General features: G+C 42.6%; 1 pseudogene; it reads left to right on the top strand.

Moving 5' to 3' along the window:
* Window positions 1-11,053, top strand: part of LOC146674641 (Fc receptor-like protein 5) — a 37,453-nt pseudogene extending 26,400 nt beyond the window's left edge.
* Window positions 11,054-25,023: the final 13,970 nt, after the last annotated feature.

The raw sequence follows: 25,023 nt of genomic DNA, 5'->3' as shown, positions 1-25,023 counted from the left end.
TATTGCACTTATTAACTGCACATCAACTTCCTAACAGTTGAAACTGAAAATAAAAACAATAAATAAACATAAAAACAACAAATGTCTCACGTTTTGTGGTTGCCGCAAAATGTTGTACTGCTTGAAATTCCGTCTCCACTGTTGCTCGACACTGCGTGTATAGAGCAGGTAGTGCAACAATAGAAAAACAGTTGCGGGACAGGACTGTGGAGCGTTTGTCTAGGGTGTTGATCATTTTCCTAAATCCCTCGTTTTGCACAGTGTTGATGGGAGCCATATCTTTGGTCAGGTCATAAGTAATCCGGTTGTTCAGTCTGACGTCACTAGCCGTGTCTGGACCTAAATTCCGCTGCAGGTCCATATATCCAACGATCACTATGGCATTACTGAGAGTTAAAAAACTGTCTAAAGTCTTTCATCTTTAATAAAATGATCAGCGTTCTGCTCTACCAGGTGTAACAATTGAGTTTAACATCCAGGCATCCATGAAAACGGAATTTATGACATTTAACGGAGTTAGAAGTTAGCAGGGAGTTAGCTCGCTAGCTTCTGTCTAAATACAATATAGCATGTCCTGACTGCGGGGTTTTGGAAACAAATTAAAACGTACAGCTCTGTTATCACTTCCAGCATAAATGAAGACAGAAAACTAAAAAGCAGTGACGTTTGTAGGGTTACTGAAGTTGGGCTAGCTGGTATATAATGATGTGCTACGTGACCACTAGCGACACAGCTATGTTAGCATAATATAAACAAGCTAACTTTTTTTCCACTCGATAAAAGTTAACGTGAGTGTTCTCGGTGGTCAGGAACAAATGTAATCGCATGGCAGGATGCTGTAAAAGGACCAAACTTCAGCCAGGAGAACAACTGAGATAATCCATCCATAATACGAGGTTAGTCATTCATATACTGCTGCATGGGCTGGGCTGTAGTTACATCCTAAGGTTTTAAAAACTGAGCTTAAATAAATGATTAGCGGTAATAAAAGCCGAGGGAGGTCAACAGTGATCACTGACTGTTTTAGGAGCTTTTTGAGATCAAATAGAAGAAAATACATAACATTAAACATGTTAACAACACAAAAGCCATATTAAACGCAGACTACTTTAGGCCCCGAAGTAGGATTCGTCACGTCATCACTGAACAACCGGATAGCCTCCGTAATTTCTTTGTGCCTGCGGGAGTTCGACGGGTATAGGGAAGCGCTGTATAAGGTTCCCGTTATTGATGCTTGGGTGGTTGACCGGGACGGATTTTCTCCTGTCACTTTCTCGTCATCCCTGACGTGCTCTCTGTTGTTTTTTCCCTGCTAATTTTAGCATCACACGGCACAGCTTCTGTATCACGTGGTATAAGGCGCCGCCCTTGTCATTTGTTGAGCAGGAAGAGTGAGCACTTGTTTTCATGCAGATTACGTCCCGGATCAAAATGCGGTACAATCGTCATCGTCTTCTTTTTTTTTTTTTTTTTTTTATAAAATCGTTGTCATTTGGAAATGAGATCGCACATAAGTATGAATCGAGATCGCGATTTTCTAACGATTAATCGTGCAGCCCTACCTGCAACTGACCAAGGAGGCTGAAGAGTTGGAGGAAGTCCAGAATGTTGGGAATTCTGTCCACTATGTCAACAACAGTGGCTCCCGGGAATGACAGCGTGAGCACCCCCCTCATCCACACGTTCCTGACGATGGAATCCCTGAGGACCAGCGTGGAGAGAGGAGGTGCCACCGGGGGCTGCTGGCCATCTGAGACGCCCGCACCGCAGCACTGGGGGTGTTCAGATGGAGATGCGCCAGCCGGACTGCGTGGATGACTCCCAGGTAGCCGCGCCGTGGGTCCTCTTCTCCGAGGAGCCGGGGTAAAGCACAGCTCTCCGCGGTGAATTTGCACCACAGCATCGGGTTGCCCGCCGCGGCTCCGGGAGCGTAGCGGTGGAGATGGCGCAGACCTCAGCGACACAGCGGGATGGTGAGGGCTAGCGGTCAGAGGAGGAAAGTCCACAGGATCCAGGACATTGAATTTATTCTCCAGTACTACCGCGCCGGAGGGGTGAGGGTGCGAGAGACGGATCCTCCTGCCCCCTCTGCAGCCACCACGCGTCTCAACCACGGTCCATGGCGCTGGTTGGAATGGAGTGGAGCTGACCAGAGCCTTGGGTCTGGCCCCTAGCTGAAACCAGGAGTTCTCGTCCTTGGCAGAAGCACCAGCGACGCAAGTTGAGAGCCTGTGTTGACTGTTGGCGGGATCTTGGGACACAGCAGCTGGATGGTGCACTGTGTCGGCTAGCTCAGCGCTAGTAGCGGTGGTTTGAGCTTTGCCAAGGAGGATCGTGTCAAGTTTGCATTCAGCCCCCTGGATTTGGTATTGCGTGGATATCCTTTGTTCCAGCTCGATCACTTTTTAGCTCAGGTTGATGCAGCTTTCAAAGCTGGATGTTGAGGTAAGTGGTGCCATTCCGGAATCTCGTACCGGCGACAGCGTCAAAAACAGAAACTGCCACTTTAGCTTACGTTAGCTAAAAAGTCAGTCGTGACGCAGCAAGAAAAGAGTTTCACTAAAAGTTCACTAAAATGACCGTGAACTTGGATGCCAGTGGATCTAAAAATAAACTCCACATGGAGGAGGACTTTCCTTGAAGATTTACGTTCAGTTGAACTGTCATGGGATGAAGCAACAACTGCCGCAATAGACCGAGTTCGATGGAGTTCTCTTGTCGCCCGATGCGCCGATCGGCGCGGGAGGATCTAAGTCTAAGTAAGGATTAGCAGGTAGCCCGCATTACAGTATATATACAAAGTGAAGAAAAGCAATACAAACATTTGTCTCTGTAAAACTGACATTATGTTTTTGAATGATTAAACTATTCACAGAATTTATCACCACTCACCTGAATCAAAATATGCTGTTGGGTTAAAGACCTTTGCTCGAGTTACAATATGAACAGGAAACACTATAAATAACATGGATAAAAGAAACCTTTAAATGGTCCTACACATTGAGGCTGAGTGGTTGTGTACATCTGTTCAAGTTTGAACAGCTCCAGATTAGAAGCTTTCTCATATGATTTTCCACAGAAATCACAAACTAATCAAAATATTATGACGTGTAAGTGATGAACAGGTATGAAATTCAGAAGTTTCTTTTGTATCACTATTTAAATAAATAATCACCACAGAGGAAGATGTGGCAAATTAAATATTTTCAGTTATTATCAGGAATAGTGATATTATGAACAGTACAGTATTTTATGTTCTAAAATGTCCCCATGTAAACTATGTTGATAATCTGTATAAATACATCTAATTAAAACCTGGTATTATTACAGCAGCACCTGAGCTTGAAAGCTCTTCATTTCTCACTCCTTTGATCGTTGGACTCGTTTGTGGAATTTTACTGATTCTTCTTCTTCTGCTGTTGTGTTGCTTCAAACAGTCAAAGGTTGAGACCATTATCAATCTGATATTAAACTGAATATGATGTAATTATAAAATTCACAGATGTATCCTAAACACTCCATGTTATTAGGGCGACCGTGGCTCAGGGGGTTGGGAAGCGTATCTGTAACCAGAAGGTCGCCGGTTCGATCCCCGGGCTCTCTGTCCTTGTCGTTGTGTCCTTGGGCAAGACACTTTTCCCTATTTGCCTACTGGTGTTGGCCAGATGGCGCGATATGGCAGCCTCGCTTCTGTCAGTCTGCCCCAGGGCAGCTGTGGCTACAACCGTAGCTTACCTCCACCAGTGAGTGAATAAATAGTGGCATTGTAAAGCGCTTTGGGTGCCTTGAAAAGCGCTATATAAATCCAATCCATTATTATTATAATATTTCTGCACCAGAACAATTTACTATACAGTGGGGCAAAAAAGTATTTAGTCAGCCACCGATTGTGCAAGTTCCCCCACCTAAAATGATGACAGAGGTCAGTAATTTGCACCAGAGGTACACGTCAACTGTGAGAGACAGAATGTGAAAAAAAAATCCATGAATTCACATGGTAGGATTTGTAAAGAATTTATTCGTAAATCAGGGTGGCAAATAAGTATTTGGTCAATAACAAAAATACAACTCAATACTTTGTAACATAACCTTTGTTGGCAATAACAGAGGTCAAACGTTTACTATAGGTCTTTACCAGGTTTGCACACACAGTAGCTGGTATTTTGGCCCATTCCTCCATGCAGATCTTCTCGAGAGCAGTGATGTTTTGGGGCTGTCGCCGAGCAACACGGACTTTCAACTCCCGCCACAGATTTGCTATGGGGTTGAGGTCTGGAGACTGGCTAGGCCACTCCAGGACTTTCAAATGCTTCTTACGGAGCCACTCCTTTGTTGCCCGGGCGGTGTGTTTTGGATCATTGTCATGTTGGAAGACCCAGCCTCGTTTCATCTTCAAAGTTCTCACTGATGGAAGGAGGTTTTGGCTCAAAATCTCACGATACATGGCCCCATTCATTCTGTCCTTAACACGGATCAGTCGTCCTGTCCCCTTGGCAGAAAAACAGCCCCATAGCATGATGTTTCCACCCCCATGCTTCACAGTAGGTATGGTGTTCTTGGGATGCAACTCAGTATTCTTCGTCCTCCAAACACGACGAGTTGAGTTTATACCAAAAAGTTCTACTTTGGTTTCATCTGACCACATGACATTCTCCCAATCCTCTGCTGTATCATCCATGTGCTCTCTGGCAAACTTCAGACGGGCCTGGACATGCACTGGCTTCAGCAGCGGAACACGTCTGGCACTGCGGGATTTGATTCCCTGCCGTTTTAGTGTGTTACTGATGGTGACCTTTGTTACTTTGGTCCCAGCTCTCTGCAGGTCATTCACCAGGTCCCCCCGTGTGGTTCTGGGATCTTTGCTCACCGTTCTCATGATCATTTTGACCCCACGGGATGAGATCTTGCGTGGAGCCCCAGATCGTGGGAGATTATCAGTGGTCTTGTATGTCTTCCATTTTCTGATGATTGCTCCCACAGTTGATTTCTTCACACCAAGCTGCTTGCCTATTGTAGATTCACTCTTCCCAGTCTGGTGCAGGTCTACAATACTTTTCCTGGTGTCCTTCAAGAGCTCTTTGGTCTTGGCCATGGCGGAGTTTGGAGTCTGACTGTTTGAGGCTGTGGACAGGTGTCTTTTATACAGATGATGAGTTCAAACAGGTGCCATTCATACAGGTAACGAGTGGGGGACAGAAAAGCGTCTTACAGACGACGTTACAGGTCTGTGAGAGCCAGAGATTTTCCATGTTTGAGGTGACCAAATACTTATTTGCCACCCTGATTTACGAATAAATTCTTTACAAACCCTACCATGTGAATTCATGGATTTTTTTTTCACATTCTGTCTCTCACAGTTGAAGTGTACCTCTGGTGCAAATTACTGACCTCTGTCATCATTTTAAGTGGGGGAACTTGCACAATCGGTGGCTGACTAAATACTTTTTTGCCCCACTGTATATTCGTTACAGATTCATTCTTTGTCAGGTTGGTTCAAATCTCCCCTCTCCAGTAGTAGAACTGCATCCCCTGTTTCTTATTAAATCTACAGGGTTACTACTTTATTTTAATTCTACCAGGACTCGGAGCACAAATCAGAGCTCTGCAATGAATCACATGATCAAGGATGAAGCTCAACACAGTCAGCATGTTTCTACTCTCCAAAGTCAGCCTGATCCATGACAAGTTTTATTGTTGCTTTATTTATTCATTTATTTACTGAACATTTTTAAACTCAAAGTCCAATATATCTGTTTTGAGTTTGCTGATTTAATGATCAAATCTATACATTAGAACTTCAATTTTTAATCTAACATTGGCTTGTTTTGTAGGTGATTCTTGTGTTTATGAATCAATCAAAGACCACGATGACACAAAAATTGGTAAAGTAGACACAGTAGCACAGAAGTATGTAGACTATGTGATTTAAGGTTTAAGAAATCAGCTGCACACCACACAGCTAAGAAAACAAAAGAAGCTGAACACTTGGTCCTTCCAGTGTGACACAAAGTCAGTTCAACTTTGAGGTCATCAACATACAGAAAAAAAATACAAACATAAATTCAATTTATTTCTTCATTTTCTAAAATCTTTGGATATATGTTTTTATTTGTTTGTTTTTTAAATTTCAGAGGTTATTGTTTTTTCTTTATTTTGGTATGTTTTTTTGTGATGAAATTACTTTTTGCTTTTCTCATGCCAGATTACGGAATAAACATTAAAATCAAATCAAATCAAATCACTTTTATTGTCACATCACATGTGCAGGCACACTGGCACAGCACATGCGAGTGAAATTCTTGTGTGCGAGCCCCACAAGCAACAGAGATATGCAAAACACAACAACACAAACGAGCAAAATACAAGAATGGCTAATCTGAAACTAATAAACATATGTACAATATATAATAGTGTATGCATTCCTGGATGTGTATACTAAATATTATCCTACGTGTGTGTGTGTGTGTGTACACATTTTTACAAATTAAATAGTAAAAAAAAATAATAAATAAAATATATAAAAATATACAGAGTTGAATATGTGCAAAACAAGTGGCATTTATATACAGTGTGGAGTGCATAGTGTTGAAGTTCCAGTAGTGAAGCTGAGGTGTCTATGACGTGTTCAGCAGTCTGATGGCCTGATGGAAAAAGCTGTCTCTCAGTCTGCTGGTACGGGACCGGATGCTGCAGAACCTCCTTCCTGATGGAAGCAGTCTGAACAGTTTATGGCTGGGGTGACTGGAGTCCTTGATGATCCTCCCCGCTTTCCTCAGGCACCGCTTCCTGTAGATGTCTTGGAGGGAGGGAAGCTCACCTCCAATTATCCGTTCAGAGCACCGCACTACTCGCTGGAGAGCTTTGCAGTTGTAGGCGGTGCTGTTGCCATACCAGGTGGTGATGCATCCAGTGAGGATGCTCTCAATGGCACAGTGATAGAAGGTCCTGAGGATGCGGGGGCTCATGCCGAATCTTTTCAGTCTCCTGAGAAAGAAGAGGCGCTGCTGCGCCTTCTTCACTGTTTTGTTTATGTGTACTGACCACGTGAGATCCTCAGCCAGATGTACGCCAAGGAACCGGAAGCTGCTCACTCTCTCCACAGCAGCGCCGTTGATGGTGATGGGGGTGTGTACTTCTCTGCACCTCCGGAAGTCCACTATCAACTCCTTTGTCTTTGCGACGTTGAGGGTGAGATGGTTGTCTTGACACCAGTGGGTCAGGGTGCTGACCTCCTCCCTGTAAGCCGTCTCATCACCGTTGGTGATAAGACCCACCACTGTAGTGTCGTCCGCAAACTTCACAATGATGTTGGAGTTGTTAGTGGCTGTGCAGTCGTAGGTGTAGAGTGAGTACAGGAGAGGGCTCAGTACACACCCCTGTGGAGCACCAGTGTTCAGTGTGATGGGGGATGAGGTGATGCTGCCCAGTCTGACCACTTGGCATCTGTCAGACAGGAAGCTAAGGATCCAGCTGCAGAGGGAGCTGCTCAGTCCTAGATCCTGCAGTTTCCTGTCCAGCTTCGAGGGAACGATGGTATTGAATGCTGAGCTGTAATCTACAAACAGCATTCTCACATACGTGTCTCTCTTCTCCAGGTGTGACAGGGCAGTATGTAGTGTCAGGGCTATGGCATCATCAGTGGACCTGTTGTGGCGGTATGCGAACTGTAGAGGGTCCAGTGAGTCGGGTAGTGCAGAGCGGATGAAGTCCCTGACCAGCTTCTCGAAGCATTTGCTCACGATGGGGGTCAGGGCTACAGGTCGCCAGTCGTTCAATGAGGAGATGGTGGAGGATTTGGGTACAGGGACGATGGTGGCCATTTTGAAGCAGGCTGGGACTACAGACAGAGAGAGGGAAAGGTTGAAGATGTGTGTGAACACTCCAGCCAGCTGAGCCGCGCATGACTTGAGGACGCGGCCGGGAATCCCGTCCGGACCAGTAGCTTTGCGCGCGTTCACGTTCACCTTATTATTGTAATTGTAATATTTTAACCTAGAAGCATTATGTGGAATTAATTTCAGTCCTGTTGTCAACAGAGTGAGTGAAATCTGATCCTTAAGGTTTGGATTTGAGCTTAGTGGAAGGGTCATGCTGAGCAGGGTTGAGCTGATGTGACACTAAATTGAGGGCTAACAGGTTTTCATAGAAAAGGTTTTTAAACATGACACAAACATCTCATCTTTAACAGATCTTCAATAGATTTATGTGATCAGTGTGGTGTTGGCTGACAGAGATATAAATGTAATGAAAATGAACACACTTAACCTTTTATCCTGATCATCTGTCCATCCTCTTTCAGATGTCAGTGTGTTGTATGCACAGGTCTCCCACGATAGAGCTAAAACCAAGAAAGACAACGGTGAGTAAAATAATACATACCTTTTTTTCTTGTTTTTTATTTAGCAAGCAATCAACATTGACTACACCATTATTTCATCATTTTAAGAAGGTTATAATGATATCAGTTAGATATCATTGGATTAAACATCAGCACTCTGAGAAGATGCAGCAGCAGATCTCAGAGAATGACTCGGCCTCTGTGTGGAAAGGTTTTAGGAATATCACCAACTACAAGCCTAAAACCCCCCACTCCACTGATGACTTGCTCTTGGCCAACACCCTAAACGACTTCTACTGCCGTTTTGACGAGCCATCAGGCAGCCTTCACACCTCCAACGGCCCCAACAGGCACTTTGGACACTAATTCCCCCACCTCTCCCCCCTCCATAGAGCCATCACCACCTTCAAACTGTTCACCTACAACACCCCCCTCCTCACCCCACACAAAAGAGGATTTCACACCACTTCCTCCCACCACAACTCTTCATATTCATGAAGCAGATGTGAGGAAGCAGTTTAAGAATCTGAATGCTCGGAAAGCTCCCGGCCCAGACGGCGTGTCTCCTGCCACCCTCAGACACTGTGCAAACGAGCTGGCCCCAGTGTTTTCTGGCATTTTCAACTCCTCACTGCAGGCATGTCATGTGCCTGCCTGCTTCAAGTCCTCTACCATAATCCCTGTCCCCAAGAAACCTAGGATCACTGGACTAAATGACTACAGACCTGTGGCTCTGACATCTGTGGTCATGAAGTCATTTGAGCGCCTAGTTCTCTCCCATCTCAAGACCCTCACGGCCCCCCTCCTGGACCCCCTGCAGTTTACATATAGAGCCAACAGGTCTGTAGACGACGCCATCAACATGGCCCTACACTTCATCCTGCAGCATCTGGACTCCCCAGGAACCTACGCCAGGATCCTGTTTGTGGACTTCAGCTCTGCCTTCAACACCATCCTTCCAGACCATCTCCGAGGCAAGCTTTCCCAGATGAATGTGCCTGATCCCATCTGCCGGTGGATCACTGACTTCCTGACGGACAGGAAGCAGCATGTGAGGCTGGGAAAGAATGTCTCGGACTCCCGGACCATCAGCACCGGCTCCCCTCAGGGCTGTGTTCTTTCTCCTCTGCTCTTCTCCCTGTACACCAACTGCTGCACCTCCACCCACCAGTCTGTCAAGCTAATCAAGTTTGCAGATGACACCACCGTTATTGGGCTCATCTCGGACGGGGATGAGTCTGCCTACAGGAGGGAGGTTGAACATCTGGTGTCCTGGTGCAGCCACAACAACCTGGTGCTAAATGCCCAGAAGACAGTGGAGATTATTGTGGACTTCAGGAAGCACACAGCCCCACTCCCCCCCATCATCCTGACTGACACCCCCATCACCTCTGTGGACTCATTCCGCTTCCTGGGTACCACCATCACCCATGACCTGAAGTGGGAGCCCACCATCACCTCCGTCATCAAGAAAGCCCAGCAGAGGATGTACTTCCTGAGGCAGCTGAAGAAATTCAACCTGCCAACACGGACGATGATGCAGTTCTACACTGCAATCATCGAGTCCATCCTCACCTCCTCCATCACCGTGTGGTACGCTGGAGCCACTATCAGGGACAAACAGAGACTGCAGCGTGTTGTGCGCTCTGCTGAGAAGGTGATTGGCTGCAGACTCCCATCTCTGCAGGACCTGTACACCTCCAGGACATTGCGGCGTGCAGCTCGGATCTCAGCTGACCCTTCTCACCCTGGACACAGTCTGTTTGACCTGCTCCCCTCAGGCAGGAGGCTCCGGTCCATTCGCACCAGAACCTCTCGCCATAAGAACAGTTTCTTCCCCTCTGCTGTCGGACACATGAACAATAACCGTATGACTGTTCCCACCACTAACACATGACCCTACGCTGTGTCACTGCATCATTCCATGTTTGGCACTGATCACCACCTGCACTCATGTATATATCTTTCTACGTAGCACTCTTAATTCTTATTCTCATGTATATCTCATGCACATATCTTTCTACGTAGCACTTTTAATTCTTATTCCTACTTTTATTTTTTCATGTCTATTTAAGTGCTATTTATGACACTATGTTTGCACTGAAGCACCGCAGCAATTTCCTAATGTTGTAAACCTGCTCAACATTTGGCAATAAACCCCATTCTGATTCTGATTATAGGGTCACTGACCTTAATAACCAGGGTGGAGGAAGGTTGAAGTGATCTGACACTGAAATGAGATTTAACAGCAGCAGAGAAAGAAACAGGTTGTCATAAAATCTCGTCTTCAATAGAGCTTCAAAACCTCCTTCAGTCAGTTCCTGTGATGAGTTACTGTAGGTGTTAACTGACAGAAATATAAAGGAAATTAAAGCCACTCAAGTTTGTTAATGCTGCTTATCTGTCCATCCTCTTTTAGATGACAGTCTGTTGTACGCACAGGTCTATTACATTAAAGCGAAACCTAAGAGACACAAAGGTAAGTAATGTAATAAAATAAGTAACTTATTTTTTGCTTTAGGTTTTAAATGTTTTACACAAGAAGGAAAATTGTATAAATAAATCAAGTCGTCACTTTGAACAAAGAGGTACTTGAAATCACATTTGACAAACCATTTCTTTGCAGGGAAACCAGCTCCTGCAGCAGCTGATGAAACAGTTTATTCTGAAGTTAAATCACAAACAGCTCTGGGTAACTGTGCAGAAATAAAATAGCTTAAATGTTGTGATTTGTTGCTGTAACGATGAACTCAAATAAGTTTTTAAGGAAGTTAATTCAGTTCTAAATCAGCTTTTATGACTGAATTATGCTGCATCGTTTCTTTCAGATTAATAACAAGATCTGCAAAACCAACTGGATCAGTGACAAAACTGTGTTAATTCCATTAGAAGTAAAGAGATCATTGGAGAGAATGAGATTATGCACTGTTTTGTAAAATAAAATAAAATAACTTTAAAAACTTTCTTCCATCATAATAGCACCAACTGATGATCTGGCTTTGAGACCAGGATGCTTTTTAGACATGAATATTCATTAAACTGTAAGTGTTGTTACATGTAGATTGTTCAATAAATAAATTACAAATAAAACAACACTTGGAAATGAAAATCATCAACCTACAGAGGGCTAAATGCAAAGACACATCAAAGTGACAAAATAATGCAGCAGGTTAGTCCGTTTGGTTAAACTTTAAGTTCAGCTTTAAACGTATGTTTCTTATCCACAGTAGATGTCTCGAGTCCTGAAATCTCTTCATTTCCTGTTCTGATGATCATTGGAGCAATTTCTGGAATTACATTTATTTTCATCCTGCTCTTGTTGTATTGCTGTAAAAAGTTGAAAGGTGAGTAGCTGTTTTTTCTTCTAATATTACATATTGTATATCTTAAATGATTAAATACACAGATGCAGCATTGAGTCATAAAATGCAAACTGTTCACAAGAATGTATAATCCACAACAACATAAAACAAACATCTAATTTTACATTTTTAATAAAGGTGCTGCTAACGACCAGATGCTCAGTCAGGATGAAGATCAGCAGCAAGTGTACTCCTCTCTTCTTCATGGTTAGTTTTTCATGCAGTTTCAAATATTCTGATGCTATTTGCAACAAGACTGTACTTATTACATCTGCTGTAGCTTTTTAATATAAATGTTATTTGCAAGAACATTTGTGTTTAAATTAGTATCACAGACATGAGGTGACTGATTTTCTCTGACCTGCAGGTGATCGTTGTGTCTATGAGACAGTCAGAAGATGTGAGAACACTGAAAATGGTAAAGTTTACACTTTCATTAATATAGAGCTTGTGGAAGCTGGATGATTATACAATAACTGTGTTTAACATGAAAGTCAATCAGATTCTTATTTCAGGTCCAGCAGAAGGTGATTACAACAATGTCACATCTGTGATTCAGCTCAGAGTCATTAACAAGACAAGTGAGTGCACAAAATGTGAGATGATGACCATGAGAAAATACCTTGATAATTATCATCATTAATAATTACACATGAAATGCTTTCATTTGATCACCTCAACAGGGCAACTACAATAATGTCAATCCAAATTCAGCCACAGCTCTAAAATCTTAACAGCAGCTCTTCAGCTGTTTTTTGATTGTCGATTGAGCCAGCACCGAAAATGTATTTAATGGAAAATAAAGAAGACTCCACAAGAACCACCTGCAGACCACCCTGTGTGATGCTGCACTTGCCAAAAGACAAACTCTTGCAGCACTCCATCCATGTCAGATAAAGTGACACTGCCAGAGACTTCCCATTCAGGCAAACACCAGACCTCTTGTATCCATCAGATTACTTGAAATAACTGTACATACTTCTTTCTCCCATCATTTTTTTTTAAATTTCTTATACTGTAAATATTCAAATTTTATTGTGAATGTTCATTTTAATCAGCTTTCTCATTATTTAAATCTGTTTCATTATAAGTCAAAATTAGGTTGTTTTTTTTTTTTAAACCATTTTTTAAAAGAAAGATAATAATCTGTTTACTGTTTCTGTCATGTGATGACTGTGCAGAACATGGTAATAAACTTCAAAAAAAGAAAAAAATCTTGGTTTTATTCTCTGTGACTCACAGAACAACTTTAAACAGATAAGACAGAAGACACACAACCAAAGAGGGTTGAATGCGACAAGAAACAAGGCGAGACTCAAACAATAAATGCATAAAAGGTAACTGTCACGGCGAGTGAGATAAGCCGTGTGAAAATAATAAATGAGGATCCAATCGCAGGCAGTAGTGGAGAAGTGAAGGTGGTTTATTGAACACGAAATAAATATGGACAAACAGCAAATGGAGCTCGAACTAAACTAGACTGGAAAACAACTAAACTACAGAGCACAAACCTGAATGAGAACGAGCAGAGGAGAATGAGGATGGACAGCAGGGAGAACACACGGGTGAGACATGGTGGATACACAGACGGACCAGCAACTACAATGACAGAGGACACGACTTAAATACACAGAGAAACACAGGGGAATTACACACAGGTGGTGGACACAGATGGGAACAATCAACAGGACGAGACAGAGGTAAAACTGAACACACTCACATGAGACGCAGACCTTCACAATAAAACAGGAACAAGAAACCATCACACTAAGACGCAGACTCGACATAGAGAGACAGAAAATGACACATGGAACTAAACTAAACCTGCAAAAACATGACAACTCAAAATACTGGGTCAAACTGACCCAGAACCGTGACAGTAACATAGGAAGAGGAAACAGGTGGAAGAACAGCTGGGACTAACTGGGGAAATGATGGGGAAAGTAAAGCTGACCACTAACATATAAGAAAAAGGTTACCAAAAGAAAACAGGGAGTAACGAACACCTACCACAGAGACAAAGACTTAACAAGGTATGTGAAACACACTCTCAAAAGTGGAGTACGAGGATTTAACATCTATATGTTTATCTATATGCTGTTCTCCAAATAATTAATCATGCTTAATTCTAATTGAAGTATGACTCTAATTAATAGGATGAAAAAGAAAACCTAGTTTGACCAATGAAAATTGTTTTAATGTCTGGATTTTGCCTGCACTGGCATCATTCACCTCCAACCTCAACATATTAGTGATGGGTCGTTCGCGAACGAAATGGCTCTTAGAGCCGACTCTTTGACGTGAACGACGCGAGCCGGCTCCTTATCGCGAGCCGTCACGTGGGTTTTGTTTTTTTTTTCCCTTCTCTCACCCTCTCTCTCGCACTTTTTTCCGCTTCACTGTGCACGTGAGCCTTGTGCTTTATGCTGGGCAGAGGGGGGAGGGGCGGTAGTTACACTCAAGTAGCACAGGAATAGAGCCAGAGGGAGAGACAGCCAGGGACAACAACGTGGCTGTAGCTCAGGTGGCAGAGCAGGTCAGCCACTAATCAGAAGGTCGGTGGTTCGATCCCAGGCTGCCTCCTGGCTGCATGCCAAATATCCTTGGGCAAGATACTAACCCCGTGTTTGCCTACTGGTGGTGGTCAGAGGGCCCGGTGGCGCCAGTGTCCGGCAGCCTCGCCTCTGTCAGTGCGCCCCAGGGCAGCTGTGGCTACAATGTAGCTTGCCATCGCCAGTGTGTGAATGTATGGGTGAATGACTGAATGTAGTGTGAAGTGCTTTGGGGTCCTTAGGGACTAGAAAAGCGCTATACAAATGCAGGCCATTTACATTAGAAAGGTATAGTAATCATCCACAACTATTTTCAGTAGTGGAAGATAAAGGATTCAGAAAGTTTATTCATGCAGGTCCATATGACAGACAATATGCATGTTCTTCTTGTTTTCATATTATAATTTATATTTAATTGTGTTGTGGTTTGCAGTGTTTTGTGTTGTTTTCACTTTAAATTTGTAAAAGGAAAAAGCTGAAAATTTAAATAGTTAAAAGTTGAAATGTGAATAGCTGATTTTTGTATTATATGATTTATTTATTACATTTTATGTGGAGTGAATAAATAAAAGTATATTTACGGTGGCCCCTACAGACAAAGCACATACAAACTTCAAATCACGTACGAACTCTGAAGCACGTACAAACTCCAAAACACGTAAAAACACGTACAAACTCCGAAGCATGTAAAAACTCAGAAGCACATTAAAGCTCAGAAGCACATAAAAACTCAAAACACGTATAAAAGACAACAGAAGTGCTCCAGGATGCTGGGCGCAGTGTTGAGCTTTTGTTATCTTGTGGCTACACAAGCCAGCAAGTACCAACGACCGGATTTGGTGTGTGGTAATAACAGGTAAATGAACTTTTTTTTTAAATTATTTGAATATATATGAGTGCCTGTGTATACACAAACAATACACATATGCTTTCAATTGTGTAATTTAAGTGATCTAGTAGCTCTGCTTTGGAAGTTCAGTTCATGCTAGAAATGTGTTTTGGAGTTTGTACGTGTTTTGTCTCTAGGGGCCACCGCATATATTTATATATAAACATATATAAATAAAACCACTTTTTTTTAACGTTAGTAATTCCTTTTGTGCATAATTTTACATTATTGTTAATAATAAATTAATTAAAGCAACAAAACAACCTGAAGAGCCGGTTCGGAGCCGAAAGAGCCGGCTCTTTTTAGTGAGCCGAACCGAAAGAGCCGGATCTCTAAAAAGAGCCGGAAATCCCATCACTACAACATATTAGTCTCTGTGTGTGAGACTGACTGCAGGAATGTGGTGAAGATAAGAGTGTGGAAGTCTGTGGCCTGTCATCATGTGTGTTAAGTAGGTTGGTGATAGTTAATCATGCTTAATACTAATCAGAACCAATATAAAGGGTCTTTCTGGAGGCGTCTGGCTGAATCCATGACACAGAAGAAAGATTAAACTGAAGCAGAACATAAACAAACTATGACCAAGAACTAAACTATAGCCTGATGGTGTAAACACAAAAACATTATATGGTATCATAAATGTATGAAGCAAAAATTAGGCCCAATTACTCAGGATACTGAAGAATATGAATCTTGGTCTGTAACTTAAAGCTGGGTCTAAAGACGCAGCACCATGACAGTCCCTGATCTCCTGCTATGTTACGTTTTCTGTGCAGCCTTAGTCAGCCTATGAAGTGTGATTTCACCAGAACTGCTGTAATAAGTGAAGAGAAACACAAGGAAACTATGTTAAGCTTAAGAAAGGCAAGTCTACACAGCAGGACACACAGTGTGGGAGCCAGGTTAATATAGTTCAATTTATATTTGCTGTTAAACTTATTTTGGGTAATTAGTAATTTAATAAGTAAATTCATGTTTATAGTGAAACTAAAATTATTTTATTGTGTTTTGGCTTGGTAAAGTAAAACTTTGAATATGTTCACTTTAAAGGCTAGGTTTATACTTTAAATCTATGCATCATGGATTTATGCAAATAAGTGCACACGGTGCTGAGGGGGGGGGGGGACATAGCAGAGGCAAGACGCTGCAGGGCCACACGTTTTTTCTACCGTAGTTTGTTGTTGAGGGTAACTTAGACCTGATTACGCCTGTAAGACAATTTACATGCTCTGAATTATATTTCTGTTTGTATATTTTCATATCAGAGTCCCGTGGAAGGTTTTTCCTCTTCAAATAAACATACACGAGTGAAGGACGGGGAAACAGGGCGACCGTGGCTCAGGGGGTTGGGAATTGCATTTGTAACCGGAAGGTCGCCGGTTCGATCCCCGGGCTCTCTGTCCTGGTCGTTGTGTCCTTGGGCAAGACACTTTACCCTACTTGCCTACTGGTGTTGGCCAGAGGGGCCGATGGCGCGATATGGCAGCCTCGCTTCTGTCAGTCTGCCCCAGGGCAGCTGTGGCTACAACTGTAGCTGCCTCCACCAGTGTGTGAATGAATAGTGGCATTGTAAAGCGCTTTGGGTGCCTTGAAAAGCGCTATATAAATCCAATCCATTATTATTATTATTAAACACACAGTACCCCACAGAAACGATTTGCTTGGAAGTTCTATTTTTATAAACAAAAAGAAAAATTGCTGACAGGACTACTAAAAAGAGGAACGATGCTGCCCAGTCTATGAGTTCTGTTCAGGATGAGGAATAATGAAACTATATCCACAGACAAAACATGTTTAAGTGGACAGATTACAAACTGTAGAGAGCTTCATCCGTAGACAAAATCAAAATAAGACAAGTTTTTATTGCTGTCAGGTTTAAAATGTCCAAAAGGAATCAATACTAGGAAAACTGACTTATGAACACACAAGTGTTGTAATGATCCAGGGAACACTAGAATACACACAGCTAAGTATCTGGGTAACAAGAGCAAATACACAACAGAGGCAGAAAACTGAAAAAGCGACGGAAGACTGAGACAATAACTACAAGAGGATATGAGGCAAGTAGAAACAGGTGGGGAACACAGTGGGAACAAGTAGAATTATTACAAGTTTACAAGTATTATTATTACAAGTAGATGAGATGTGAGATGGCGGTGCGGCAACAGCACGCAGCGACCACTCTGGACCAAACAGTGCAGTTTTTGTGTTTTTTCTATTGCCTTTTTATCGTGACCTCCGAGCCACATAAACACCACAACGAGAATAATCGGTGTTCGGGTTTACCAATGGCAAACACTTCTAAATTACAAGCATCACACAAAAACTGACCCGGAACTGCTGAAAGCGCTGAGCGTCCTTGGGTCGCTACCGAAACCAGGCCCTCAGTCCTCGGTGTCGCCTGATGCTGGAGGACGGGTCACCGAAAGCGGTGTGCGAGGAAGCGGAAGTGCAGCATGCGGGGCGGGGTCCGTACTAAACTAAAAGCAAATCCAAGCCGACTGGCTCTTCCATCCATCTTGCTCTCAAACATCTGCTCACTGGACAATAAACTGGACTACATCCGACTCCAGCTGACCACACAGCAGGAATTTAGAGACTGCTGCGTCCTTGTTTTCACAGAAACATGGCTCAGTGACAGAGGCCCGGACGCCGCCGTTCAGCTACATGGGCTCACCACATTTTGTGCCGACAGAAATGCAGCTCTATGCGGTAAGACTCATGGTGGTGGCTTGTGTGTCTACATCAGCTCGAAATGGTGCAAGAACGCTGTGCTTGCTTGTAATTACTGCTCATCACTGGTAGAGTTTATGGCTACATCCATACGTACACGGGTATTTTTCAAAACTGAGATTTTCCGTTTTCGTTATAAAAAAAACCCCCGTCCACACTTGAACACAGAAACGAAGCAACAGGTTTTGATATATTCCTGTTGAAATGTTGGCCAATCAGAAGTCTAGAAGCCTGGGTGAGAAAGAGTAAATAAAGATGACGCATAGAAGCAGAACTGAGTCCTCTGTGTGGAGGGACAGAAACTGTGTGTGTATATGTAAGCATTTAAACATTGCAGAGAGTAAAATTTATGTGTGGACGTTTTCCTCATCCACACGTAAATTTTACTCTCTGCAGTGTTTAAATGCTTACATATATAGTTAGAACTTTTGAAAATCTCCACCCTGGCAGGAGTTTTCAAAAATCTCCATTTTCAGTGACCGAAAAAGCCGTTTAGGTGTGGACGAAAGGTGCAAATGCATAGAAAAATCTGTGTTTTCAAAAATACCCGAGTACATGTGGACGTAGCCTATAACTGTTAGATGCAGACCTTTTTATCTAGCTTGAGAATTCACTGTTGTGCTCATTACAGCAGTGTACATCCCACCCAGCGCTAATACTTTTTTTTTTTTTTTTGCCTGTCCCATTTGGTTCTTTAGCCATCAGAATTGTTGTCTGAAGACCAACAAGGATACCCAATGGATTTACTTTGCCAAATGGATCATCGTGGCATTGCCGTATTGGTCCATTTGATCGACCTTTGTTTTTATTATTCATTATATTTCATTTTCAGATGTTACAGACGGGACGGACATGAGTGAGGGATAGGAAAGGGAGAGAGAAAGAGGAAGGAAAAGAAAAACAGAAGGGGAGAGGGACAGTGAGAAGGGGGGGGAGAAAAAAAAATCTCCTGGATCACCTGTTGAGAGGAGAAGAATAGAAAACAAGCAAAAAAAAAAAAAAACCCAAAGCAACATACTAAACACAACACCATCGCATTAATCTAGCTAAGTGTAAACAGCAGTAAATACTAAAAATTCAATGTTGTTGTGCAGCACGCAGGACAGACAGCGCACAATGTGCTTTGAAGTAGCAGCCAAGAAAGGTGTAATTTAAGTCTACGAGCAGTGAACATCCGTGTGCATACCTGTGTGGATCAGCGCGCTTGTATTCAAATGGTTTCCACATGTAATGGTCTGCAAGAGGATGTAGCGAGCCATAGCCCCGTCCCCCAGGGCATGAAGCAGGCATGGAGGAGATCCAGGCCCCAGACATCCAGAGGCCTCAGAGTGCGAGAGCCCAAGGAGGACCACCGGAGGGGCATCCGTGCCACCCTTATGGGAAGGGCTGAGGATCCCCAGACGAGGCGTCACCCAGTAGCCACCGAGCAGAAGCTAGAGGGGGCTGCACCGGCGTGCCCGCCGGCTCTGCCGGCAGCCAGCTGTGCCAGAGTGAACCGAGCTGCAGGCCCAGAGGCCGGAGGGCCCCCCGCACCCCGGAGGAGGCCTGACCGAGCAACAGGCGCCAGGCCCCGCCAGGTAGCCACCGGGAGTGAGCTGGTACATACTGAACACCTGAACACCTCCCTCTGCAAATGGATCCTGGACGGAGAGGCCTCAGACAGTCTGGATCGGCAACAGCATCTCCAACACCACCACACTGAGCACTGGAGCCCCTCAGGGCTGTGTGCTCAGCCCACTGCTGTTTACTCTGCTGACTCACGACTGTGTAGCAATGCACAGTTCGAACCACCTCATCAAGTTTGCCAATGACACGACTGTGGTGGGTCTCATCAGCAAGAACAATGAGCCAGTATACAGAGAGGAGGTGCAACAGCTAACGGACTGGTGTAGAGTCAACAATCTGTCTCTAAACATGGACAAAACAAAAGAGATAAATTTTGAGTTCAGGAGAGCACAGAGAGATCACTGCCAACTTAATGCCAATGGATTCTCTGTGGAGGTCATCAAGAACAACAAATTCCTGGGTGTCCACCTGGCGGAGAACCTCTCCACAAGTCAGAAACGAATAGAAAAGGTAAGCAAGAGGTACAACAGACTCTAACATGCAAACTCGAAACAGAAGGAAACAAACGAGAGGCTAAGAACATAAGAATTGATACAAATACATCAGAAGCAGAACACTAATGACAATAACCAGAAACTGAAACCTAAGCTCTAGAGATACTTAGGAAATAAATAAATAAATAAATAACATCATGAATAATAATCAAACTAAGAACCAGAAGGAATGTCCCATATGAAGAAACACACAGACCAGTTGGATGCGAGTTAACATTCTACATGATACACAGAGGTGGGTAGTAACGAGTTACATTTACTCCGTTACATTTACTTGAGTAAGTTTTTTTTTTAAATGTACTTTTAAAGTACCTTTTTTGCACGATACTTTTTTACTTTTACTTGAGTACATTTGTGAAGAAGAAACGGTACTTTTACTCCGCTACATTTGCAAAATTCGACTCGTTACTTTTTAAAAAATAATTAGTTTAACACATTAGATAACATGCCGCCAGAGGAGTTTCCGGTAACTTTTTTACCAATGAGATGTGGCCATGCAGTCACATGACCAGTTTGAAACTGTGGCGGGCAGAGCGGTCCAAGCATTTCAAAGTAGCGGACACACGGAAAGAAGAAATATGAAAACATGGCAGAGCCAGTCGTCTACGCTAGAGCTGAAGAGGATGAACAGCCTAGGCCTCACATACAAAGAATGTTTCGCTTAAAAGCAGTACAAAAGAACAGCTATGTCTTCAGTGAGAGCCAAAACAACAACTTTTTAGCGTGAAACAACTCAACTCGTGTAACCTGAGGAAACGGTAAGTTTTCTCTAAATATCTTTTTAGCTGTGGTTAGCTGGATGTCAGTCTTATGTTACAGCAGCTGTGTCGAGCTCGAGCTGCGAGTCATATTTTCGGCGCTACGTTGTAGTGAGACAAATTTGTGGGTTTTTTGTGCAGCTTCGGCTGTCCTTTTAACTGCTCGCTGGTTAGCCTATAAGCTAACAGCTAGCCTGGTTAATGGCGCTAGAGTTCCACGCACATGCAAACAGCTCGTCTCTACTGCTTTAACTGTTAAAACAGAAGGCAATACTGCGGCTGACAGGGTTTATTATGTGAAACAGCAGCTTGTTTAGTTTAAACAGTCTGCATTAAGCTGGGCAAACACTGCGATTTTTTCAGTCACGTTATTCAGCTCCTGCTCAAACTGTACAATTAAATCTCAGGAGTTAGAAGTTCATAGGTCACGATGCAGGGTCTCACACTATACGGCCTGATGCTCTGATGCGACCTGAGTGCTCAAACTGTGCGTCCATAACAGCTTATCATACAAAATCTGTCTCTCGCTCTCCCTCTTTGTGTCTTTCACTCACTCACACAGACACACACACACCATCAACTTTGCTAAATTACTAATGAAAAACAATGACCAGGCAGCTGTGAGTGAGCAGCAATGTCCATCCAACTCTTTTCATGGTTGTTGTAGTCGTGATAATTTTGTGAGGCCACATTGAAAAGCCTCGGAGACGTAAGCGTAGAGCTGCCACCCAGGCAAAAGAAAAATAGAGCTATATCATGTTATAACGTGAAAAGTATATTGTTAAAACAATATACTTTTCACGTTTGAACAATATAATATCACGTTATTACAATATACATAATTATCACGTTCGTACAATATTAATATTATATTGTACGAACATGAAAAGTATATTGTTAGAACAATAAACTTTTCACGTTATAACGTGATATAGCTCTATTTTTCTTTTGCCTGGGTGGCAGCGCTACGCTTACGTACTCGGATGAGCTTGCCTCATCCTACAAGTTGTGCCTCCATCTCTTGTGTCCAGATCACACGCTGCACTGCCGTGCTGCTCCACCTTTTCTCTTTCATTTCTGTGTTTGTGCGTGCGCAGTGTGAGAGGCTGCGTTGAGGGGCGACAGGATTTCAAACAGGTTTGATTATCATGCGACCATACGATTGATGATTGGGAGCTGGTCGTGAGGTGTTAACTGCTTTTCGTTACCCCATGTATACTACACGATGCACACACGATTAAAACAAAACTTGGGCCGATCCCCAAAATGGTTGCGCGACTGAAAAATCGGCTCAAAATGGGCCAAAAATCACACAGTGTATGCCCAGCTTTTGGAGGCTAGCTCCAAACAAACATCCGCAGCTTGGCAGTGTATACAGCACTATAATAACCAGACCTAATTCTTTTGAAAACCATACATCTTTCCACAGGTCTCCACTTCATCAGACATCACCTAGACTCAGAGCTGGATGAGGCCAGCACAAACAGCGGCCTAACCGACTAAGATGATGGATCCATGGGGTCAGGAAAGCCAGAAGCAGGGGAGCTGGAGAGGTACCTTTCATGTCCATTCACTGGAGGTGTGGATCTATTGCATGGCGTTCCTCACATCAAGAAGCTGTCGAACAAAGTCAATACAGCTCTTCCTGCATCTGGAGCTTGTGAAGGTCTTCTTAGTCATGCAGGACTCCTGTTCACTGCTAAACAGTTAGAGCTTCACAGAAAGAACCTTGGGAGCAAACTGCTGCTGAAGCTTAACCATCACCTCACTGAGTGAAGAAATGGCACATTTTTGCTAAATATGCAGAAATAAATGCACACCCATAAAATTTAGGGTAAACTGAGCTGCCTTGTATGAACATATGTTGAAGCTGCCTCGTTCTGTTTTCTCTGAGGCTGCTGTGCCCTTTGGAGCAAAAATGAATATAAAGTTTACAGCATATCTTGTCACTGGAAATTGTTTGCACTGTTTATATATTTATATTATTTACTGTAGGTATTGGTGAAAAAAGCTTTATGTTGTGAAAAACTGAAATCTGAAAATTAGAATTGTTGTGCCTTATTTTGTTGATCTTTTTACATATATTCCTTTTGAAAATGGTAAAATTTGTAGATTTATTTATTTTTGTTTGTCTGATAACATTTATTTATAAAATAAATCAGACATTTCAAACAGTTACTCGCTACTTGAGTAGTCTTTTCGCCAAGTTTTTTGACAACTACTTTTCACTTTTACTTGAGTAATAATATTTTAAAGTAATGCTACTCTTACTTGAGTACAATCTTTGGATACTCGACCCACCTCTGATACGATGAGGAAGTATACTCAAAAACAAACTACTGATAATCACTTATAATATTTAAATTCCCGCTAAGATGGATCAATTACAAAAAAAACCCTATAGATACAAGAGTAAATTTTCCCAACATGGCTGAAAATACTATTTAACGTGCAGCTTTAGATGACAAACTCATTATACACATAAAACAAAATCTCTACAAACTCTAAAAGACAAAATGCACAATCAGGGAAACACACAGCAGCAGGCCTCTCTTCATCCCTGTTTAGCACAGGTGAAAAACACATAAATAGGTGTTATAATGGATAAAAGTCAGATTCAATTACTATTTTTCCCTTTAAAAGTAATCAAAAGCACTTTGGGGACATTTAGCTCTAAGAACTAACACTTAGTAAAGCAACACCAAACTTAAACTTATAAGTTAGTACAGGGAGAGGACCTACAGAGAATGTGCCTTACCGGTGTGGAGATCATGCAACTCTGGCTGGGAACCTCCACATATGCAACATGTTTGCTAGCGGTGTCCCACTGACTAATGCCCCCGACAACATTGACATGTGGAACCTTATTATTACAAATATTCAATTTAAATAATAAAAAATAAAATCTATGCAATGCAGTTTTGTGAAAGTTCACTGTGACTCACACATTATTACATAGTATATTATAGCTGCAGCTACATACTACATATATACATATAAATATATAAATAACATTATGATTTATGATTTGCTTCAAGATATGTTCTCTAACTGCACCTTTAGAGGAAGCTAATGTCTCATTCTCTCCGTCACTACCCAGAGCTTGTGACCACACAATGGTAGGAAGATAAATCAACCTGCCAACCGACAGCTTCACGTTCACACTCAGCTCTCACTTCACTACACCACACTGGTCCTGCATCCATATCACTGCATATGTCACACAGTATCATCCAATCCACCTGCCAATCTCCCACTCCACTCTTGCCACAAGATACTTCAAATCCTGTGCTTTGGGCCAGAACTCATCCCTAAACCACAGTTATGACTTCAACAATTATCCAGTGTCAATCACAGCTCAGAGTTGGAGGTGCTGATTCTCATTCCCTCCTCTTCACACTCAGCAGCAAATCGCCTCAATACGAGCTGGAGTCCACCATCTTATGAAGTAAAGGGTGCAGGAAGCACAACTGTGTTTCACCAATAACTGTACGTTATCAGATTTCCATGGTAACTCTGCCTTGCTGAACTGCTTGCTTCCTTTTATTGCTTCCTTTATTTGACTTACACCGTTAATTCTGTAAAACACATTCAAGTCTATAAACAGCTGCTTTGTTTGCAGCTTTGCTCTGCTATCTAAAAATTTAGCCATGGAAATGAGTAACTAAGTGTGTAAGTGTGCTTTATAGTTACTAAGTTAGCTAAAAGGCACTGTCATTATTTATTAATACAGCAGTTACAACTACTTGTAAGAAAACAGAGAGGAGCTGAGAAAGGGGGCAGGACTTCATCTGGTCTCACGGTCACTTCTGGTTAAGGACACATTTCTATTTTAACTAGTGCACGCTTACTTTCTGTGAGTGAATTTATGACTAATCTAAGATGTCACCACAGTGCACAGCAAAAATGTTAATTTAACACTGGAGAGTGTCTATATGGGTCCACACCTCTGAGTGTTAAATACAACACTGTTGAGTGTTAAATGAACACTTTTGACAGTGTTATATGTTTAAAAGTAACCTAGTCAGTTTTGAAGATTAACAATGGCTAACACTGAGCAGTGCTGATTTTCTAACACTGGAATATTTCTAACATTTTGAGTTATTTTCCAGATCTGAATGATGTATACATGTAGTGTTTATGAGGGTAATTATCATTGGTGATAAAGCTCCTAATAATCAAACCAAGCATACAAGCAGCAGACAAAGGCAACAAAATATCCGTCGCTGTTTCTGTCGAACCTCAGTCAAATTTTAATGCATGTAATGCAC

The sequence above is a fragment of the Rhamphochromis longiceps genome, linkage group LG3 (assembly GCF_057381845.1).
Source record: "Rhamphochromis longiceps isolate RC_006_pf linkage group LG3, R_longiceps_female_GT1.1, whole genome shotgun sequence".
In the NCBI taxonomy this organism is placed as follows: Eukaryota; Metazoa; Chordata; class Actinopteri; order Cichliformes; family Cichlidae; genus Rhamphochromis; species Rhamphochromis longiceps.
The sequence above is the reverse complement of the archived record's forward strand: the minus strand, read 5'-3'. Positions and strand labels throughout refer to the sequence as shown.